The sequence below is a fragment of the Prionailurus viverrinus genome, chromosome B1 (assembly GCF_022837055.1).
Source record: "Prionailurus viverrinus isolate Anna chromosome B1, UM_Priviv_1.0, whole genome shotgun sequence".
NCBI classification, from domain to species: domain Eukaryota; kingdom Metazoa; phylum Chordata; class Mammalia; order Carnivora; family Felidae; genus Prionailurus; species Prionailurus viverrinus.
In genome coordinates this window covers 132922377-132942926 of record NC_062564.1, presented here as the reverse complement: position 1 = coordinate 132942926, position 20550 = coordinate 132922377, and the positions used below count along the sequence as shown (strand labels likewise).

General features: G+C 40.6%; 1 protein-coding gene, 1 long non-coding RNA gene and 1 other non-coding gene across 6 annotated transcripts in view; 1 reads left to right on the top strand and 2 right to left on the bottom strand.

Annotated features, from left to right (window-relative positions):
- Positions 1-4636: 4636 nt before the first annotated feature.
- LOC125163467 (uncharacterized) lies at positions 4637-11018 on the bottom strand. The gene is made up of 3 exons (XR_007151471.1): positions 10787-11018; positions 6656-7091; positions 4637-6041 (listed from the first exon to the last, which is right to left on the bottom strand). It is a non-coding gene; the product is annotated as an uncharacterized LOC125163467 (long non-coding RNA).
- Positions 4723-4829, bottom strand: LOC125164998 (U6 spliceosomal RNA). Its single transcript, XR_007151907.1, has one exon. It is a non-coding gene; the product is annotated as a U6 spliceosomal RNA (small nuclear RNA).
- HERC3 (HECT and RLD domain containing E3 ubiquitin protein ligase 3) overlaps positions 10283-20550 on the top strand; it is a 117707-nt gene continuing 107439 nt past the window's right edge. For 2 of the 4 annotated variants that reach the window (XM_047855198.1, XM_047855201.1), the window contains exons 1-2: positions 10283-10417; positions 12814-12874. The gene's annotated coding sequence lies outside the window, so the exon portion shown is untranslated. Of the gene's footprint in view, positions 10418-11187; positions 11363-12813; positions 12875-20550 lie in introns of those variants that run through there. The other 2 variants (XM_047855200.1, XM_047855199.1) reach the window with 2 other exon arrangements.

The window sequence follows — 20550 nt, the reverse complement described above, 5'->3', positions numbered from 1 at the left end:
TAGGGGCCAAAACTGGGGTTGAGGAAGAGTGATATAGAGTGTGGTAGGCTGAATAATAGTCCCCAAAGATGTCTGCATCCTAATCTCTGTAACCTGTGAATATGTTCTCTTACATTGTCAGAGGGACTTTGCAGATGTGATTAAGGGTCTTGATTGAGATGGAGAGATTATCCTGGATTATCCAGGTGTGCCTACTATAATCACAAGGATTTTATAAGAAGGAGGCAGGAGGGTCAAAGTTAGGAGAAGGTGATGCTAGTTTGGAAGTAGAGATTGGAGTGATGCCACCATGAACTAAGGAATGTGGGCAGCTTCTAGAAGCTGGAAGAGGTAAGGAACACATTTTCCTCTGGAGCTTCCAGATGTAATCAGCCTTGACAACACCTTGATTTTTATCTCCATAAGACTCACTTAGGACTTCTGGCCTCCAAAAGCATAAAAGAATAGATTTTGTTTTGTTTTGTTTTAAGCCATCAAGTTTATGTTAATTTGTTAGAGCAACAATAGGAAATTAATACATAGAGGAAAAGATGAATAGAGGAAAGCTATTGTATGGTGGAAAATGATAGTATTTGATGATTGACCAAGTGAAGGGAGAAAAATTAAGGATCAAAGTAATTCTAAGATTCTGAATCTAGATTATGAAGGCAATGGAAGGGGAATTAGTTTCTGGGGGAAAGAGGAGTTCAATTTTATATATTTTGCTTGGGTTCTAGGGAAGGCATCCCAAATCAACTTTATCTTATATGAGGCTTTGATTTGGGGATTTCATGAAGGTGTGTTTAGGAAGCAAAATGCAGCTCCCTCATTGCACAATGAGGTTTATATCATTTAGATCAGTTATATCAGTTAGAGATGAAGTCATCTCATTTAAAATTCCCTTCTAGAGAGAATAGTTAAATATTAAGCCTTACTGCATTTTAGGACAAATGAGCTTATTTGATTCTTAGATTTGGTAAGCAGATTAAGGCAAAGGTTCACAATAAACAGGAAGAGAAGTAAAAGCTCCATAGGGTCAATAAATACTCTTGGAATGGTCTTCATAATTATGTGAGTATATATGCACCATTTCAGATTCTTGAAAGGATAGAAAATCAAAACGAAAGTTAAGAATCGTGTGCTAATGGCGTGGGGTAGCAGAAGATGGAGGAGGAAGGGCAAAGGCGAAGGGGAAGAGAAAGGGCAACACACAGAAACTCCACAGTCATTCTTTTGCTGTAGCTTGGTACTGCTAATTCCTGCTCCTCTTTTCCTGTACTAGACCCATTTCAGGGCTTTTTGTGTTTCTAGAACCAGTTTGCAAAGAGGCTGAAGAGTTTGTTCTGTTGAGTTATTTTATTTGCTGACAATGTATTCTTTAAAAAATTCTGTTTTGGTGTTTTACCGAATATTTCATCTATATTTCTCAAAGGACTTTTCTAAATATTACAAATCTACTGTCTCCACAAAGTGAATATTAAAATAACTTAATAAATCATTATCATTGGCAATCTCTTCAAAGAATAGATGAGGCATAGAAATCTTAGGGAGCTTCTTCTTTTTTTTTTAAGATTTTATTTTTAAGTAATCCCTACACCCACCATGGAAGTTGAACTTACAACCCAGAGACCGAGAGTCACATGCTCCACCAACTGAGCCAGCCAGGCACCCCATTAGAAAGCTTAATTAACGCAACTATTTGTTTTTCAGTGATATAAATCATTGAGTTGCTTAGTTGATCTCTGAAGTAAAATGTTTCTGTGATTAAATTTGATGTCAGTCCCGTAGGCTAAGAGGTCCTTCTCAATATAGCTTAGATTCAGCATAACGAAGCCCACTGAATGCTTTAGAGGCTGACCTAGAGTCAGAATCTCTTCCCTAAACAATTTATTTAGGTAACTGGTTTTCCACTTCTGTAGGGACCAAAACTAACAGTTTCCATTTTGTTTTACATGTAATGTTGACTTTTTAAAAAATAAAAATGATTAATGTCAAGATTTCCTTTTAAAATACTATAAAGGAATGGACTAAGTTTGTACTTGATGGAGTTTCCTATGGGTATGATTGATTTTCTTGGGTCATCTACATAGACATGAAATTTCACTTTAACATTCAAAGTCTTACTTTGTGGGATAAATAAAATAAATTTAAATATTTTCCTGCTTCTACTGTTATAGTAATTCATAAAGGGTACTTGCTGTGCTGTAAGATCAAGGAAAATATAATGATTTGTCTTTGAAATGACTAGAATTTCAAGGTCAAGTTTTGTATAAGTGCCATCTTATATAATTTACATGCTTTCCAAGTGAAACTAATATGGAATTATGGTTTTACAGATACTATAACAAAATATCAGGTGGCGAGAGGCACTTTGTAAAACAGATTTGGCTTGCCTACATTTGTTTACAAAGGGATATCAATGCTTGTTGGAAAGATGTAGCCCAGGGAATATACTCCCCATATATCTTGACTAAGAATAGACTATGTCAATTTGGAAATGCCATTCTTTTTGACTGAGTTGACACTTTGGGAAGAACACACACGGAGCTCTCAGAGAAAGGGAACTGTAGGCTCAGATGCCAGATCAGTCAGTCAGTCCTGGCAATCAACCTAGTCACAGATGCCACAGCTAGACTGCATTAAAAGCCTATTTTGGATGCTTTTTGTAGCAGTGTACTTACCTCTGTACCACAAACTGGTGGCTTAAAATAACAGAAATGTATTATCTCACAGTTCTGGAGACTGAAGTCCCAAATCAAGGTGTTAGCAGTTTGGTTTCTTCTTCTCTGAGGGAGAATCTACTCTCTTTGCTTCTCTCCTCACTTCTGCTGGTTACTTGGAATTCCTTGGTTGGTAGAGACATGTCACTCCAATGCCTATTTTCTCATAGCAGTTTCCCCTATGTCTCTGTGTGTTCACATGGCCTTCTAATAAGGACATCAGTTATTGGATTTAGGGCCCTCCTAATCCTCATGTTATGACCTATGACCTCATTTTAATGAAAGTAATTACATCTGTAAAAACCCTATTCCAAGTAATTCACATTCTGAATTTCCAGGTAGACATGGATTTTGGAGGAAATTATGTAATTCACTATGCTATCCAAGCCATTTACCCTCAGAAACATCAGTACAATTCATCAGAACATAATGCTAACAAGGCCCAGGGTAAAGGCTGGGTAGGTTGTTTTAACTGGTTCTAGGCTGGTAGCTGTACATCCACCTTGAAATTTTATCTAGTTAGTCAAAAAGAGAACCAGGCAAGAACTTGGATAGAATAGTACTAATCCACTTCTAAAGGCTACAGAAGAACTCAAAGTACGTGCCTCTCTAATAGTTGGTCAGTAAGGTCGTTTTCTTCTATAAAGCCTGGGACGCACTGCTATACATAATAAGGTGATTGATGGCAAAGGTGATTGGACCACAATGGATATTACAAGTCATGACACTACATTTTCTTTTTGAGAAATGGGCAATAAAATACCTTCTCTGGCTACCATTCTATTGATGGACAACATAAATTCTGACACTTTATCTTCTTTTCATTTTGCTCTGGAACTTGGTGAACCATCAACCGATTGTTATTGGTATGTGCGTGTGTGTGAATAAGAATATGATTAACAACAAAAAAAATATGATTAACAAGAGTTTGAGTTTGTAAAGGACTTCCTTCCTGGAACCTTTTATTTTTGGCAGGTATGTGGGAAAATTGGGGAGTCACATGATATCAAACAATTTCAGCAAAGGACCAACAACCCTAATCATACATTTTTATGCATTTAGTTATATTTTGATATGAATATTTAGAAACATCTTACCTAAGCTAATTCTCAGATGTGTGCCACTTGGCTTTTTACTTTACTAGAATTTTTAAAAATTTTATTTTTAATTGTTTATACCCCACATATTCTAGTTGAGACATAAGATGACTTATAAAATTAATACAGTAAAAAAGATAAAATGAAAACCAAACCAAAGCAACCCCATTGTTGGTAAGGGGGTTGGACAAAGGCTACTTAGATATTGTGTGTATGTTTAGCTGGTACCATCTTTTGTCAGGGAGTATTGGCAATATAATATAAAGCCTTTTGAGTTTGCATTCTGCCTGACCTAGCAATTATTCTTTTTTTTTAACTTATTTAATTTTTTTAAATGTTTATTTATTTTTGAGAGATAGGGAGAGACAGAGGGCAAGATGGGCAGAGAGAGAGAGAGAGAGAGAGAGAGAGAGAGAGAGAATCCAAAGCAGGCTGCAGGCTCCTAGCTGTCAGCACAGAACCCGATGTGGGGCTCAAACTCATGAACCATGAGATCATGACCTGAGCTAAAGTTGGTTGTTTAATTGACTGAGCCACCCAGGCACCTGGCAATTATTCTCTTAGGAATTTATCTTAAGGAAAGAATCAAGGGTGAGGGCAAATATTTAGTTATATTCACTGTGTGTAACTATGTTACACTATTGTTTATAATGGCAAAGAATGGAAAATAAACACAAAACGAGAAATTGGTTAAAGTATATTCATTTTGTAGATAAATATAATTTACATGAATAAAATGATGTTATAGAATAGTATTTAATTTTATTGAAGATGTTAAATATATTGTTCAGTTCATAAAGCAGTGTAAAATATTATGTATAAAATGATCCACTTTTAGAAATGCATATATATGCAAAAGAAAAGGGTAAACAAAATAGTAAGAACTAAAAATGGTGGTGAATGGACTGATCTTTCATTCTTATTTTTTAAAATATGGAAGCTTCATGAATCTGTGTGTCATACTTGCACAGGGGCCATGCTAATCTTATCTGTATCGTTCCAATTTTAGTATCTGTGCTGCCCAAGCGAGCACTGGACTGATCGTTTTTATTTTCTTCTTTTTTCTTATACGTATTTTATACATCTTACATAGCGAATATCTATTACATTTATGAAGAGAAAAACAAGTTTGTTATTTTCTTTAAGTAGGTGGGAAAATAAATGAGTACATGAGGAAAATGACAGAGGAAAGTTAAAATGAACCTTGAAATGAGGTTACTTCTCAAAATGCACACAGTAAGATTCTCTACAGATGGGACATACATTTTGTTCCAGGCTTTCGAAAGCCAATGGAAAGAGGGAAACAGAATTAGCTGTAATATCTATAAGCTACTATGGTGTCTTAAGTATCTATAAGGTAAGAACAACTTGTTGGTCAACCATTTAAAAGTAAATATAATGGCTGATTTTACTGGGCTTTTACTTTTACCTACATGTAGGATGAAAACAAAATACTGAAGACCAATGGAAAGTTAAATACCAGTTATCAGTTTCCCTTTATATAAAGGGTAGCCATAAAGTTTAGAAATACAAACAATACTATTTTATTTTTTTACAGATTTATATTAAGGTATATTATGTTATATATCAACTTTACAGATAGAACCCCTCTGATTCCTTGTTTCTTCTGGAGTATGCTAAAGGTGTAGGTTTATTTAGTAAAAATGAGAGAAGTCAACCAAGATAACACATTGAAGATGCTTCTGCTAGGATGGAGAAAAATTGCAACAAGAACTATGTATTGCTACAAGAGAAAATACATTTAAAACATATCAGGCAATGTCTCTGTCATCAAACATGTCACGTATTGTCATGGTAAAGCAAGAAATCATTTATTATGCATATTCACTTTGTTTCCAGAATTTATGGTCAGGTTATAAAGCTGCATAACATTGTTATATATATGCGCCTTTGAAATTCCATAGGATCACTTTAGTTTTTCTAGGATATAATAAAACTCCTTAAATTTAATTTGACCCAGATTTAATTTTTAACTTCAAAGAAAAAGGGTTTTTCATTTTGATGAAATTATTTTATTTTGATTTGACACAAGTAAACTTCTAGAGAATTTGTTTTTTGCATCTAGAAAGGTAAAACAGTTACCTCATTTTTCGCAGTTAAAACATTTATACACTATGCAGTCACACAGGAACCGACATTTGCCGTATTGCTCCAAGGACTTGTTTAGTCAGTGTAGTCATAGTGGTAGACTGGATGCTACTTCCAAGGGTACAAATTTTGGGACCTTTTGAAAAGAGAAATCTTCATGAAAGATGTTACTTCCTAAAGACTTTATTGCATCTTCAGGAACAAACCAAAGTTCACCCTAAAGGCTTTCTTAGGAAATGCTCAACCATCCCATCTTTTTAACATTAATTAATATTAACCTATATGATACTACTGAGTTTCTTAAGTTTAAGGTAAGATGGTTGTGCTTTATCCAAACGGCCTGATTTTTATTTTTTTTAAATTTTATGCTTATTTCTTTTTGAGAGAGAAAGAGACAGAGTGCGAGCAGGGGCGGGGCAGAGAGAGACGGAGACACAGAATCTGAAGCAGGCTCCAGGCTCTGGGCTGTCAGCACAGAGCCCAAGTTGGGGCTCAAACTCACGAACTGTGAGATCATTACTGGAGCCAAAGTCGGATGCTTAACTGACTGAGCCACCCAGGTGCCCCCAAATGGCTTGATTTTTAAAAATGCAAAATTAATTTATGAATAGTTTCAAGAAACACGGGGGGATAGTCATAGTCGCTGTGAGCTCTTTGTAGTCAGGAATAATGCTTCTTGTCCAGCAATACATATAGAAGACACTGAGTAAATATTTCATAATTATTTGATTGATGGCTATATTGATTTACCATGATATTTTCCTTCCAAGTTATTTTTCACATTAATAAATTAAGGCTGTATGTTATAGGACACTTTTCAAAAGCTTAGACAATTCAGCCTGGGCATACATAGGCTTCTTGAGTAAACTGTATAAAAGAACAAAAAACAGTGAACATATGTAAAACATGTTTACAACCAATTTTTCCTTTGAGTATTGACTAGATTGACAAAATGAGTATTTTGGGGGGTCGGGGGGCAAAGAAGCATCTTTGTCATTGTGTAGCTTCATAGGGTGTGCACACATTACCTGTCAAATAATCCTTTCCTTTCCCAGAGGTGAAGACACTTAATTCTTCAAAAGTATACCTCAAGTCAGAATGTTGTGGCCAACATGCTTTTTTCCCACACGTTTGATCTGAGATACCAGAAGTTTGTCTCTCTTTAAATTCACCAAGTGATGTTTGTCTGCAGGACAAGTAGGTTAAATATAGAAAACAATCATTATTACACAGTATTCCTACTGTACTAAAGATTTCTTGCAATTTGAAATAGGCATATGCACTTCAAGAAGTGAGCTGTAAAGAATGGGGCAAATCAGCATATGTTCAGGCAGAAGCCCAGCAGCGCTGGGTATCATCCTCTGGTCACTGGGAATTCCTCACCTGCCCGGCGCTAGAGCTAGACCACATGATCCCTTCTGCCTGTCAAAGGCTACAGTGAGAACTTATCACACCTTTTATTATTTATTTTTTGTTTTCCAAAATTTTTCAATGTAAACTTTTTAAACATACAGAGAAGTTGGAAGTAATGTACAATGAACACTATCTACCTACCATGTAGCATCTACAATTAACATCTTGGTATACTGGATTTATCACATGTATATACGGCTATCCATCTCTCTATCCATCCTTCAATCCATCTTTTAAAATGTACATTTCAAAATAAGTTGCAGATGTCAGTATACTTCCTCCTAAATACTTGAGTGTGCATAGCATTAACTGGAGATCAATTTTGTTTACAGTTTTTTTTGTTTTGTTTTTTTTAAAGACAGAGCATGAGCCGGAGAGAGGGGGCGACAGGGAGACAGATAATTTTTTTTTTAAGTTTATTTGACAGAGAGAGAGAGAGACAGAGAGAGAGAGCGCAAGTGAGCCAGGGAGGGGGCAGAGAGAGAAGGGAGAGAGAATCCCAGACTCAAAACTGTCAGTGTAGAGCCTGATGCGGAACTTCGGAACTGGAACTCACGGTGTGATCATGACCTGAGCCAAAATCAGGTCAAGACGTTTAACCAGCTGAGCCACCCACACGCCCCTACAGATCTTTTTTAGGTTAAATCTTTTATTTTTAACATGAATGCTTTTCTTTCATAAGATTTTTCATGGTTAGCATGTATGTTCTCCTTGGTATGTTTATTTGGATAATGTTTGCCTCCCTTTTGAAGGCAACAGGGACTGTGCCATTTTGCTCACCAACATATCCACAGGGACTGGTATTGCAGCAGAAGCACAATATACAGTATATTTGTTAGGGAACACATGGGAAGCCAGAAAGAAATGGAAGATGGAGCTATATAAATGCAAAGAAAAGGTAAATTATGGCCTCTCAAACTAGTTAAAATATTTCCTATTATGACTATTGTTGGTGCTGGGGCCATTTAAAGCCATTTTGGTAAATGGAGTAGGACATGCTTGTTGAGGAAATTGCCATTTTACATTGGTTCAATTAAGAAAATAAAATGAAAATGGATGGCTCAGTCGGTTAAGCATCTGACTCCGGCTCAGGCAATGATCTTAGTGCTTGTGAATTTGAGCCCCACTTCGGGCTCTGTGCGGACAGCTCAGAACCTGAAGCCTGCTTCAGATTCTCTGTCTCTCTGCCCTTCCCCTGCTCACGCTCTGTCTCTCCTTCTTTCTCAAATTTAAAATAAAACATAAAAAAATTAAAAAAAAAGTACTCTAAGTATCTTCATTGATTCTTCTATGTATAAGTAAGTTCATAGGGTTCTGGATGTTTATTTGGTAAGGAAGCTTATAGTGCCTCGGTTTGTAATTTAGACATCATTCATATTCCACCTCCAGGCTTGAGGTTTTGATAGCCAACTTTTTTCTCAAGATGAAATTTCATGTGATAAACATGAGTCATAGGGCAAATATATTGACCTAAATGCTGATTGATTATAAACCTCATATTTGGTACATGATTATAGAATCTCACTCTCTCCTTCTTAACCATGGGGTATCCCCCTTTCTCCCATGACTCTTCTCTGGCTATTCCCCTAGCTTCTTTTTGTGATACCATCACTAAATTAGGATTATGTCTTTGTGAGACTCCTAGACTTCTATGAAACTGCCACACCTCTGGGATATAAGGGAATCCTGTTAATTTTGTGCCCGTGTATCTAAAGATGTCCAGTGTGATTCAAACTTCAAATGCTGGAACTATTTTCTTAGATGACCTTAGCTCCCTGATAACTTGAGATTTTGCTTTATCTTTCTTGTCTCAGGAGCATTTGACAACTTCCTTTATTTCACTGAGAGTTCATAGGCCTGCCAACAACGACCCATCCCCAGGATACACCACTCCTCAAAACTTTTTGTTTTTCTGGCTTGGTCAATCTATTAGATTCCCAGAACAGGTAACGGCAGACTTGACCTGATTTGAACGTCCTTAGGAAGAATCTGGCTTCAAAGGACCTTTCAAGTTCAAATGACAGGTTACAGAAATTCATCCGCTAGGAAAATCATTCTGTTGGATTAGAGCGGTACTCTCCTAGTGTTCTGCTTCTGTGCTTCAAATTTAAGGGGTAAGTGGGGGACAACAGATACATGAAGTCATCTGTGAGAATGTTTTCTTCAAAAGGACAAGGACCAGGACTACTCTGAAAGCCCCGTGACCTTGGGGAAGAGAAGAAAGCTGGGAGATTCAGTGCCAGGGAAGGTAGGGAGGACAAACTTCTTTATCCATTACTGGGTTTTAAGCCACATGGTGTCTTTCAGATGGTAAGATTTAACATCTGCTCTGCGACTTCTTTTCAGGCTCCCCCCCAGCCAACACCCTCCAACCCCAAGCCTTCCTGGCTCCTGCAGCACCGCTCTCCTCTTCGCACCCCCCTCCCCCCCGCAACTCTCCAGGAGGGCCGAGGCAGAGCGGGCCTCCGCACCGACTTCCTTCCCGCTTCTCCCACCACGCAGCCCGGCGTTTCGGCAACGCGCTTCCTCCAGTCTTCCGAAGGGGTGTGAAGCTGAAGACTCCTCCACTGGGAATAAAACGCTTAATAATTCACCCTCAGTTGTCACCCTCTAGATTTTTCTTGAGCCCCATGCTCAAGGCTTTTGGTCACCTCTGCATAAATATTAAGAGCCAGAGCCCCAAACCTAAAAAACCGACCCTAATCAGTCCAGCTCGCTTCCCTGCCTGTGAAAAGCAATCCTATTCCAGAGCGAATGCTTGGTGTCTTGCAGCCGGATTCCGGCCGACACACGCGGGGCCCGCGGGTCCTGTCACCTCAGGCTGCCCCCGCCTCCCTCCCGGCCTGGGCCTCTCCCCGCCTCCAGCCCGCGGACCTCGCCGCCCCGCCTCCGCCGCGGCCGCCATTGGTGCCAGCCCGCCCCAGAAGGGCGCCCATTGGCCGGGTGGGAAGTCATTCGCCCAGCGCATTCCGCCGCCCGCAGGCTTGCGGGGAAACTTCCTTATTATTGTGACGCCGAAAACCGAGAAACCCCGAGCCGGGCCGGAGAGACTAGGCTGTCACAGTCGGAATCCCGAGCGGTGGTTCGGCGGCCGCCAAGGTGCGCGGGTTGGAGGTCGGGGTTCCAGGGAAGAGGGCACCGCGGAGCTGCAGCCGCGCGACCGCCGCGTTCCGCCGGGCACGGCTGTCAGCCCGCGGCTCCGGTAGGGGCGGCTGCGGCTGCGGCTGCAGCTGCAGGGCGCTCCCCGCGACGACCTGGGGCCGGCGCTCGGGGAGGTCGGGGCGCGGCGCCTGCAGCGCCTGCGGGACTCAGGGACGCGGGCGGCTGGGTTGCGCCGGGCTAGGCGCGCTAGGCGTCCCTCGGCATGGTGCGCGCCTCCCTCGCGTTCTCGGGGCTTGCCCTCTGACCAAGAGAGCCCCCGCGCCCGGAAAGGCCGGAAACCGCTTTAAAAATGGGAGCGCCCCCCACCTCGACTCGGCTGTCTGCAGACCTGGAGGAATTGCGACGCAGAAAGTCCAAAAGAGGATCCTCCCCTTCCTCCTCGCCTGCCCCTATTTGAATTCGGGGGCTCCGGTGACTCCTCGCGGTGAGGAACGCGGACGCTTCCCCGCGTAATGGGAGCCGGCTAGGCCTCCGCGTTTTGGGGAACCCCGGCGGCCGGGAGGACTTTGCACCGAGGACGCGGGGCTCAGCTTCCAAGCTGACAGCGCGGGTGGGGCCGCGACGCCCGGCACCACCCACCTCGCGGAGGCCGTGCCCGGCCCTCCTGGCCCGAGTCAGCCTGAGGGGCGGAGCCGGGGCGAGGGTGTGTGTGAACACGTGTGTGTGCGTGTGTGTGTATGTGTGCGGACACGTAAGTGCGTGGACGGACGCGGGGGTGTCAGGAGCTGGGACTTTCGGTAGCAGGGGGCACTTTGAGTCATTTGTAAACGTGTGGAGTGGGCAAACTGGGGCAACTGACAGAGAAGAGCCTGTGTAACCTGAAACAGATGAGCCAGGGAGCGCGGTAGAGCAGCACCTAAAGCAACTGTGCAGTGATTCTGGGTATGCACCGCGGGCCCCGGGGAATGTGTATTTGAACTTGGCTTTTGGTCTGCCACTGATTCTGGCTGTTTTCTGGTTACGTTATACTTTAGCTTTTAAACTAGCCCCATTCGGAAGTACCTTGAATTCACAGCTAAGCAAGCCTTTCAGGATTTTGCTTGCGTTCGTTACACACGGAATGTTTTAGGAAAGACGATTCGAGAGCTCTCTTCCATTTTTGTATGTCTTTTCGCTCCTTCCACAAATAGGAAGCTATTTCTAGAACCTTTCATTTGATGATTTGATAACATCAAGAGGGCTGATTTTTAACTCCAGACTGAGGGGAAAGAAAAGTGAAATAAAATGAGGATTGGCAGCCTTTTTAAATGCAGTGACTCTAGAGAAACATGTCTTGTTTTAGTAGGAAGATTACTGTGAAGCCCTCTCCTTTTGTACCTTATTTTACCTTGGGAAGAGGAAATGTCATTGTAAATCAGAAAAGGGGAGTAATATATATTTAAGCACCTTTTAAAGCAAAATAGATGAATTACACATTATCGTCTGACCACACCGAGGCTAGGAACCTTCTGGAGAAAGTAGGCAGGATTCAGGGAGGAAGGTTTCAAGCCTCTTTGGCAAAACTCCTTTGGCATGTAAAAAAGAAAACAGTTGATTAGCATACAGTTTTACTTGTTCTGTAAGTAGTTGGGTTTTTATTTTTGAAAAGAAAAACAAATTCTAAAATGTTCCAAATGGTGTGGTGGAGTCGTTGGTTATAGCCTTTCATTCTGAGTAACGAATGTAAATTTAAGATTTGCATAATAATTAAACGTTTTTTAGAACATGAGAGTTGCACTCCTACTGGAGGTACAAGATAGTTTTGCTGCAGTTTCAGAAATAAAAGTAATATTCTCCAATGAATGGGATTTTCTACACAAGAAGATTGAAATAAAGTTCTGATGATAATATATTAAAATTTTTGGAGGACTTTTTCTTTTGAGAGACTTAAAGTGGCTCTCAGATAGTCTCATCTTGTTTTGCATGAAAGAGGATGTGGTGATGAGAAGAATGAAAGAGAAAGTCTTCAAAACAGTTGTGGCAAAATAAGCTATAATGTGTGTGGTACATGGGAAAAATGGAGGAAAATGGATGAAATTGAATTATTTTTCAAATAATTTCTGTTTTTAACCCAAATGGGAGATTTAAAAATAATTTTTTTCCTTTATATCTACTACAATGCCAGTAATTTTTTAAGGTGCTAGGTCTCAAGTTCACGTTTAGAGATGACATCTTTGTAGTTGCTTAGAGGTTATCTTATTGGTCTTTAACCAGACTCCAGTCTTGAGGTACAGTGTTTGGGGAATATTCAAGCTTGCATAATATATTCTTATTTTCAAAACTTACTTCTCATTTTCTTTTCAGTAACATGAAAGCACTGTGTCAATGTTAATTATGATTTCTTTAACTTTCAGGTCTGCAAGGTGAGGTAAAACCATCTGGCTTCTAGTCCAAATGCTAAGGGTGTGACCTGTGGTGAGTTACTTAATTTCTCTGAACCCAGTTACCTCAACTTATACATGGAGATAATATCTGATTCACAGAGTTGACAAGGGGATTAAACAAGATAAACTATGTAAAGGACTCAGGTTAGTATAGCTGCGTAGAAAGGGACCTTAACAGATCCTTAATGACTTTGTTCTGCTGTGATGAGGTGAACAGAACAAGGTGAGCCCAGGAAGTAGGAGACCTAGTTTCTGGTCTCTGCTTCAACCATTTACTTCTCAGAGGACCAAAGTTACTTGGCCTCAGAAGGCCTCAGCTGCCATTAAAATGAGGTTAGGAATGTAAGTCTCTTGCCTGGAGGTTGGATCAAATGGACTTTATGGTCTCTTTAATAGGATGATCGCTTTGATGATATAATTCTGGTCCCTTTAGATATTTACTGCATTTAGAAATAGTACTTGCTGGTGTCAGAGGCATGTGTTTCTGTGTGTGAACCAGTAACTGGATTAATTTTATTGTAAGTCAAGATGGATACGGGGGTAAAGTCTGACTGTCTCTTGGGATTGTTTCACTTGCCTCTCCCCTGTCTCTGGCTAACATAGGTTCTGTTTGCCTGTAAATATCACCAGCGATTCAGCTAACGTAAAATCACTAATTGTGGGGAGTTTTCTTTAACTGTTTAGTTTAAAAATTGGTGAAGGGGTGGAACTTGGCTTCATTTTGTCTGAGAGATACTATCGCATTATGTTTAAGAGCATGGACTTTGGAGTCTAGATGAGATTTTAATCCAGACTTTGCCACTTACTAAGTTTCCATTTTACCTACTTACTTACATGTTCTTCGGCAAGTAACTTAATCTTGCTAAGCCTCAAAGTTATTGTAAAGGGAAAATTAAATAATCTCTGTAAAGTTTTTAGCCAGACTCAGACATATAGTAGGCTTGCAGTAATAGTAACTATTTTTCTTTATTTAGCAAATATTTATTGAGCCACTACTGTAAGCCGGACACTTCTCTAACAGTAGGGAAATGAACAAAAGAAGCTCAGAATTACATTCCTGAATTGTAGCATGCTGGTGATATTGAAAAACACCCCCATTTAATGACAGCTTCAGTTGTAGAAAGCATTCTACTTTCTATATCTGCTCAAATGTGCTGAGAGGAGAGTGCATGTTAGAATGGAGGAAATACAGTATTATTTTTTGTTACTTGATAGGGAATGCTTATCTAACATTACCTGGAAAACAAAACTGTGAACAAACTTAAGTCGTGAGGGTTCTAGTTTTCCCAGGTCTGGATTCAGTTCACTAGGTGCTTACCAAGCATCTATGGTTCTCCTGTGCTATGCTAATTACTGGAGACACAGAGATGGAGTGAAACCTGTCCCCTCCACAGAGAAGCTCCCAGTCTGCATGGGTGGAGAATTGGTGGACACCACGCAAGAATCAGCAGCCCTACCTTGATAGTACTTTTCATTTTCTTTATTGTGAAACAATGGTAAGCATAAAACCATATATGTAATATATATGCTAAGAAACAACAATAAAAGTTTAGAAGCAGAACATCAGCCATGTTATTGAAGCTCCCACTGTGCTCTTTACAGATTGTACCCTCCAACTCTCCTGTCCTCATAATCATTCATTACCTTATTTTTTGTATTTATCCTGGTTTTTTTTTTTTTTTTTTGCTTTTCTACATAGCCTTGCCACCACTAATATGTTTATCTCCTAGTACTTGTTGTACTTGTGTTTGGATTTTGTAAAAATTCATCATACTCTAAATTCTTCTGTAACGTTTCCCCCCGCCCCCCAACATTGTTTTCAAGATTTAGCTTCAGTGGGGTTTGTGAGATGCATTTATTTTTCACTGCTGTGCCACAGTTTATCCATTTTTTTTGTTGATGGAAATTTGAGTTGTCTTTGTTTTATCTATTTCAAACAATGCTGAAATGAACATCCTTGTGCATTGTATCTTGAGGCACATGTTCATGGGGTTCTCACTTCATTGTACAATAAGATAGCCACAAGCCATATATGACTTACATTAAAATTAAATATGCCTCAAATTTCAGTTCCTCAGTTCATTAGCCATATTTCAAGTGTTCCAATAGCCATGTGTGGCTAGTGGCTACCATATTGGACAGTGTAGGTATGTAACATTTCCATCATTGCATAAAGTTCAGTTTTCGGGTTTCACTCCATCTTTGTGTCTCCAGTTCTCAGCATCGTGCAGGAGCACCGTAGATGCTCGGTAAGTTGGACAGCGTTGGTCATAGGCATAGGAGCAAAATTGCTGTGCTGTGGGCTATTCACATCTTCACCTTCACTAGATAATGGCAACTTGTTTTCCGAAGTGGTTATGCCAATTTACACTCCCACCAGCTGTAAGAGTCCTGGTTGCTCCATATTTTTGACTTGACACTCACACTTTTCAGTTCTTGCCAGGCTGGTCAAATGTCTTTTGAAGGCAGCCCACAGCTTAAACACACAGTGGAGAGATCATTGTTCTGGTTTCATGAAACCCCACCACCAAGTAATGAAGAAGGCACCACCTATAATAGGCTCATCAGGGAGGAGTAGAAATGTTTCCTGTGTTGGCTAAAAGAGAGAACCAAAGCTCAGCTGAAGTGAAGGAGAGAGAGAAAACAGCAAGGAGTGGATTCACATTATTGAAAACTTCTTTTTGCTTTCTGTGCCATTTCTGTCTGGTAGTAATATTTTTGACATTCACCAGAGTGAATTTTCTTTGTTACTGGCATTTGAATTTTGGCTCCAAATTTTTTTAAAGCTTGGATTTGGGGAGGGCCTGTAGAGTACTGAAGCCTTGGGCATTGCCTTTTCCCGCTATTGAAAAAGACTCCCTTTCTCCCTGTACACCATTTAGGAAATGGCTTCTAAGCTTATTTCAAAGGCAGCTTATCCATCTTATAAATGAGATTACAAGTCCTGCCGAGTGTTATTTAGGTTTCAGTGACTTTCAGACAAGGAATAAGAATCAGTCGTTAGGCTGCTGTGGGCATAGTCTGATTAATAAGACAAAGTTTAGGAATTGTAGCTTATCTTTTAGCACTCAACTTGCTAGGACTGATAAAAAGAGCTTTATATACTCTCCTGCCCTACGCAGAATTTAAAAAACTTTCTCCTAGCAACCTCGAATCCCCTTCATGGAAGTTATGACAGATGGCGGTAGTGGTGCTTTGCTATAGCACAGATTTGGAGGAACATAGCTCATGCTAACCGCAGGGAGGAAGAAAGGAGTCATTCCCCCAGCCTCTTTTGGGAATTGTCTTGTTGGCTGTGGTCTCGGGAAGAGCACTAGGACTAGGGAGTAGCAGTGATACAGCAGTTGACATTTATTGGTCACTTAGTACTTTATAGGGGCATCATGCTAAGCACTCGTTCTTTTCCCCATTTTAGAGACAGGAAACAGTGGCTAAATATCTTCCCCAACGTTTCAGAGCTAGCATGTGGTTAATTCAGGCTTGAACTTTAGTCCTTTCGACCCTTAAATAAACCCTGATGAGATTATCCTGAATCTTTTACCAAAAATAGATGAGGAGAAGGGCTGGGAAAAGTACCAGGTGTGCCATTGAAGGAACAGAACGTCTTTCTTCTTTTGCTTTGTGATGGGAAAATAAGGCAGGAAAAGGAGGGGCTGGGACTGAAGTGGCTGGTGTTAGGTTCTGAACTAGAGTGCAGTCCTGTGTTCTTCTGCAGCATCTTTCATAATTTTGTGTTCTGTAAGGAAGGAAAAGATTCTACTCCTCTAGGAGCAAGGGAGAGACAGTGAGTGAGGAAAAATGGGTAGAAGGACCTGGGAGAGCAGAATGCCATTGATGAACATGGCTGAACATAAACCTTAAATTCATGGATGCCAGTTGCTACCAGATTTTGTTTATTTAGGGGCACCTGGGTGACTCAGTTGGCCAGGCCAACTATCCAACTCTTGATTTCAGCTCAGATCATGATCTCACAGTTTGTGAGATTGAGCCCTGCGTGGAGCCTGCCTGAGATTCTCTCTCTCTTTCTGTGCCTGCTGCTCTCTTTTTCTCAAAATAAATAAATGGAGTGGGAGAGGGGCAGAGAAAGAGGAGAGAGAGAATCACAAGCAGGCTTCATGCTGACAGGGACTCAGTCTTACAAACCATGAGATCATGACCTGAGCCAAAATCAAGAGTTAGATGCTTAAGTGACTGAGCCTGCAAAGTGTCCCATTTTTTTTTTTTTTTAAAGGAGATAGAGGTTTATCGAATATACCACAAGGGAGCAGCAGACAGGACAGCAAAGGAGAGACTGTCTTCTAGTTGCTACTAGATTTGGGGGTTCTTCTAGGATGTACTTTTAAGTGAAAGCTGTATTAATAGCTGCTTCTCTTCACTGCATTGAACTCCTCTCCTGCAAGCTAGATGATTTTAGGGCCTCCTGGTGTATAGTTTTGGCAGAACACCATGATGACCTAGATCACATTTCTAATTAGGGTTGTTAATCCATTCATGGGAATACATTTTATTTGTGGTTGCTATTTCATTACTTCTCTTAGTAAGTAGTTTTTATTTGGTTACTTGAAGATTCCATTACTATAGCTCAGGTGGGAAGGATTTTTGAAGCTTTTTTGAACAATAGTTGTATTTGTCTCTTTTGAAATAAATGGTAGTTAAATCAGGATGAGGCCATACATTCGGCTGCTTATTCAGGCTTGTAGTTGGCCAAAGCACCTGGAGTTCAGCTGACTCTTAAGGACTGACTCATGCTAAATAGACTTATAAGAAGCTGATATACTCAGGATGCCAAATTAATAATGAGAAGTAGAAATTCCAAGAAGGCTGGGACTTTTGGGTCAGCCTGTCACAGTGTTCTGTACCCATAGTAGAAGCTGCCTTGGAAACCAAGTTATTTAAGGTTGCTTGTTAATCATGGAATCTAAGCAAGGCAAGTGGCTGAGTGAATTTAATGACTAATGTAACAGAGTCTGATCTACCTACCTCCACTATTCAGCAGTGATTACTTAGCATTTCAAATAGGTTGACTGGTAGTGGTACCCTTTCTCTCTGGACAGTGCTGGAGACATTGGGAAGTTCTGACCCTATGGCTGTCTGTTTTCTAGGTTCCTTATTATATGGCAGACTCTGGGCTGAAACCCTAATTCTCCACTTACCTAGTTGTGTGATTTATTTATTTATTTTTTTTAATTTTTTTTTTCAATGTTTTTTTTTTTTATTTTTGGGACAGAGAGAGACAGAGCATGAATGGGGGAGGGGCAGAGAGAGAGGGAGACACAGAATCGGAAACAGGCTCCAGGCTCTGAGCCATCAGCCCAGAGCCTGACGCGGGGCTCGAACTCCCGGACCGCGAGATCGTGACCTGGCTGAAGTCGGACGCTTAACCGACTGCGCCACCCAGGCGCCCCCTTAGTTGTGTGATTTAGTCAAGTCACTTCACTCTGTCTCACTGTCTTTTTCTTTTCCCTTATGCTTCCCTCTTTTTTTTTTGTTTTGGTTCCACTTTTTTTCATCTGGAAATTAGACATGATAATAGCACCCACCTTACAGAGGTTTAAATGAGTTAATATCTGTGAAGCACATAGAAAAAGTGCCGGACATAGAGTAAGCTCAAATTAAGTTTTATCTGCTGTTATTCTTAATAATGTAATTATTAATATGATCAGTCAGGAGGTTTTTTTAATATCAAATGATAGAAATCCATATCAACAATATTAAACAAATAAAAAAGGGAGACTCCAGTCTAGATAGTGTTGATTTTCATTATTCACGGTAGTTCTATGAAGTTGCTGCAAATGCTGTTAGTGAATACTGAGCTACTGCCTCTATAGAAATACAGGGTTAGTTAGGTTCTTGCTTAGAGTCTCTGGTCAACCAATCAGTGTATAATCTTTTTGTGTGTGTGTTTATGTATATTTCTGTTTAGACACCTAGTTTAATATACATTTCTTACAAATGATTAATTGTATGCAGTATTTCTTTATGCTCTAACACTAGTCAAGAGGATTTTTAACATTTTTCTGACCCTCAGTAAGTGACAGTATATTTCTTTGGTTATCAGCTTTGTAGCAGTGCTGTCCACCACACACTGTAATCATCTCTGAATCCACAGATTCAGCTGTTTTGAACATCTTTTCTGTAGCTTCTTTATGCCGTACAGATGTTACTTTAGCACTTTCCAGAGTTGCTGCATGTATAGATCAGTGAATTTCTTCTTCCCTTTTTTAGATATATCCTATTATTGATTCATTAACATTGAACTCACAGCCAGTAGCACTATAACTCGTGTGACTGAAGCTTGTCCAACACATGTATTTTCTCTGTGAGACACAGCACAGCTTTGTTGTACTTAGGAACAGTAGAGATAGCACTTTAGCACCAGGCCCAGGGGCATAGCAAAATCACCAACAAAAATGTAGAAACCTGGGGGCACCTGGGTGGCACCTGTTAGTCAGTTAGGCGTCTGACTTCGGCTCAGGTCATGATCTCGTGGTTCATGAGTTCAAGCCCCACCTCAGGCTCTGTGCTGACAGCTCAGAGCCTGGAGCCTGCTTCAGATTCTGTCTCCCTCTCTCTCTGCCCCTCCCCCACTCATGCTCTCCCTCTCTCTCTTTCAAAAATAAATAAACACTTAAAAATTTTTTTTAAATATAGAAACATGTAGACTGCAGAAAGACCACTTTTTTACAGAATGAGAACATCATTTTATTTGACTTTGGCTGGGAAAGTGCATATAGGGGTGACTCAAATTTTTCCTCTCTTTGCATATGTCTGGGAATGACTGAGAAATGACCCAAATATTGCTTTTGGGTTACAAATAAATTTTAGTGAGTAAATTCACAAGTATGGAGTTCACAAACAATGAAGTACAGCTATTGTTAGGGAGAGTGAAGGTAGGGGCGCCTGGGTGGCACAGTCGGTTAAGCGTCCGACTTCAGCCAGGTCACGATCTCGCGGTCCGGGAGTTCGAGCCCCGCGTCAGGCTCTGGGCTGATGGCTCAGAGCCTGGAGCCTGTTTCCGATTCTGTGTCTCCCTCTCTCTCTGCCCCTCCCCCGTTCATGCTCTGTCTCTCTCTGTCCCAAAAATAAATAAACGTTGAAAAAAAAAAATTTTAAAGGGAGAGTGAAGGTAGTAGTGCTGGCACCAGGCAAGAGGGGATCCAGGGCTAAGTACCGTTACTAGGACCCTTTCTGTCCTTTGTCTTTGAAACTTTATAGCTGGTAGAATCATAATGTCTTTTTTTTTTTAACTCTATTTTGATTTTTAAAAAATTATCTTTATGTATTTTAATTTTTTAAAGTTTGTTTACTTTGAGAGAGAGAGCAAACAGGGGAAGGGCAGAGAGAGATGGAGAGAGAGCAGGCTCTGTGTGTTGGCAGCACAGAGTCCAATAAGGGGCTCTATTCCACGTAGCCATGAGATCATGACCTGAGCTGAAACCAAGAGTTGGATGCTTAACCAACTGAGCCACCCAGGCACCCTGAGTCATAATGGCTTATACGTGTCCTCATGTGGCAGGGCACATAGCTTCCAGCAGCCTCAGTTATCCTTCAGAGGCAAAAGGCAGCCTTCCTTCAGAGCTCTGGTGAGCTTACTGGGGAAGGACTCTGGCCCCCCTGGGAGTGTGAACCTATCCCTGAGCCAATCACAATGGCTTAGGAGGTGTTCTCTGATTGGTTTGCTGTGGGTCATGCCTGTGGCTTAGGGGT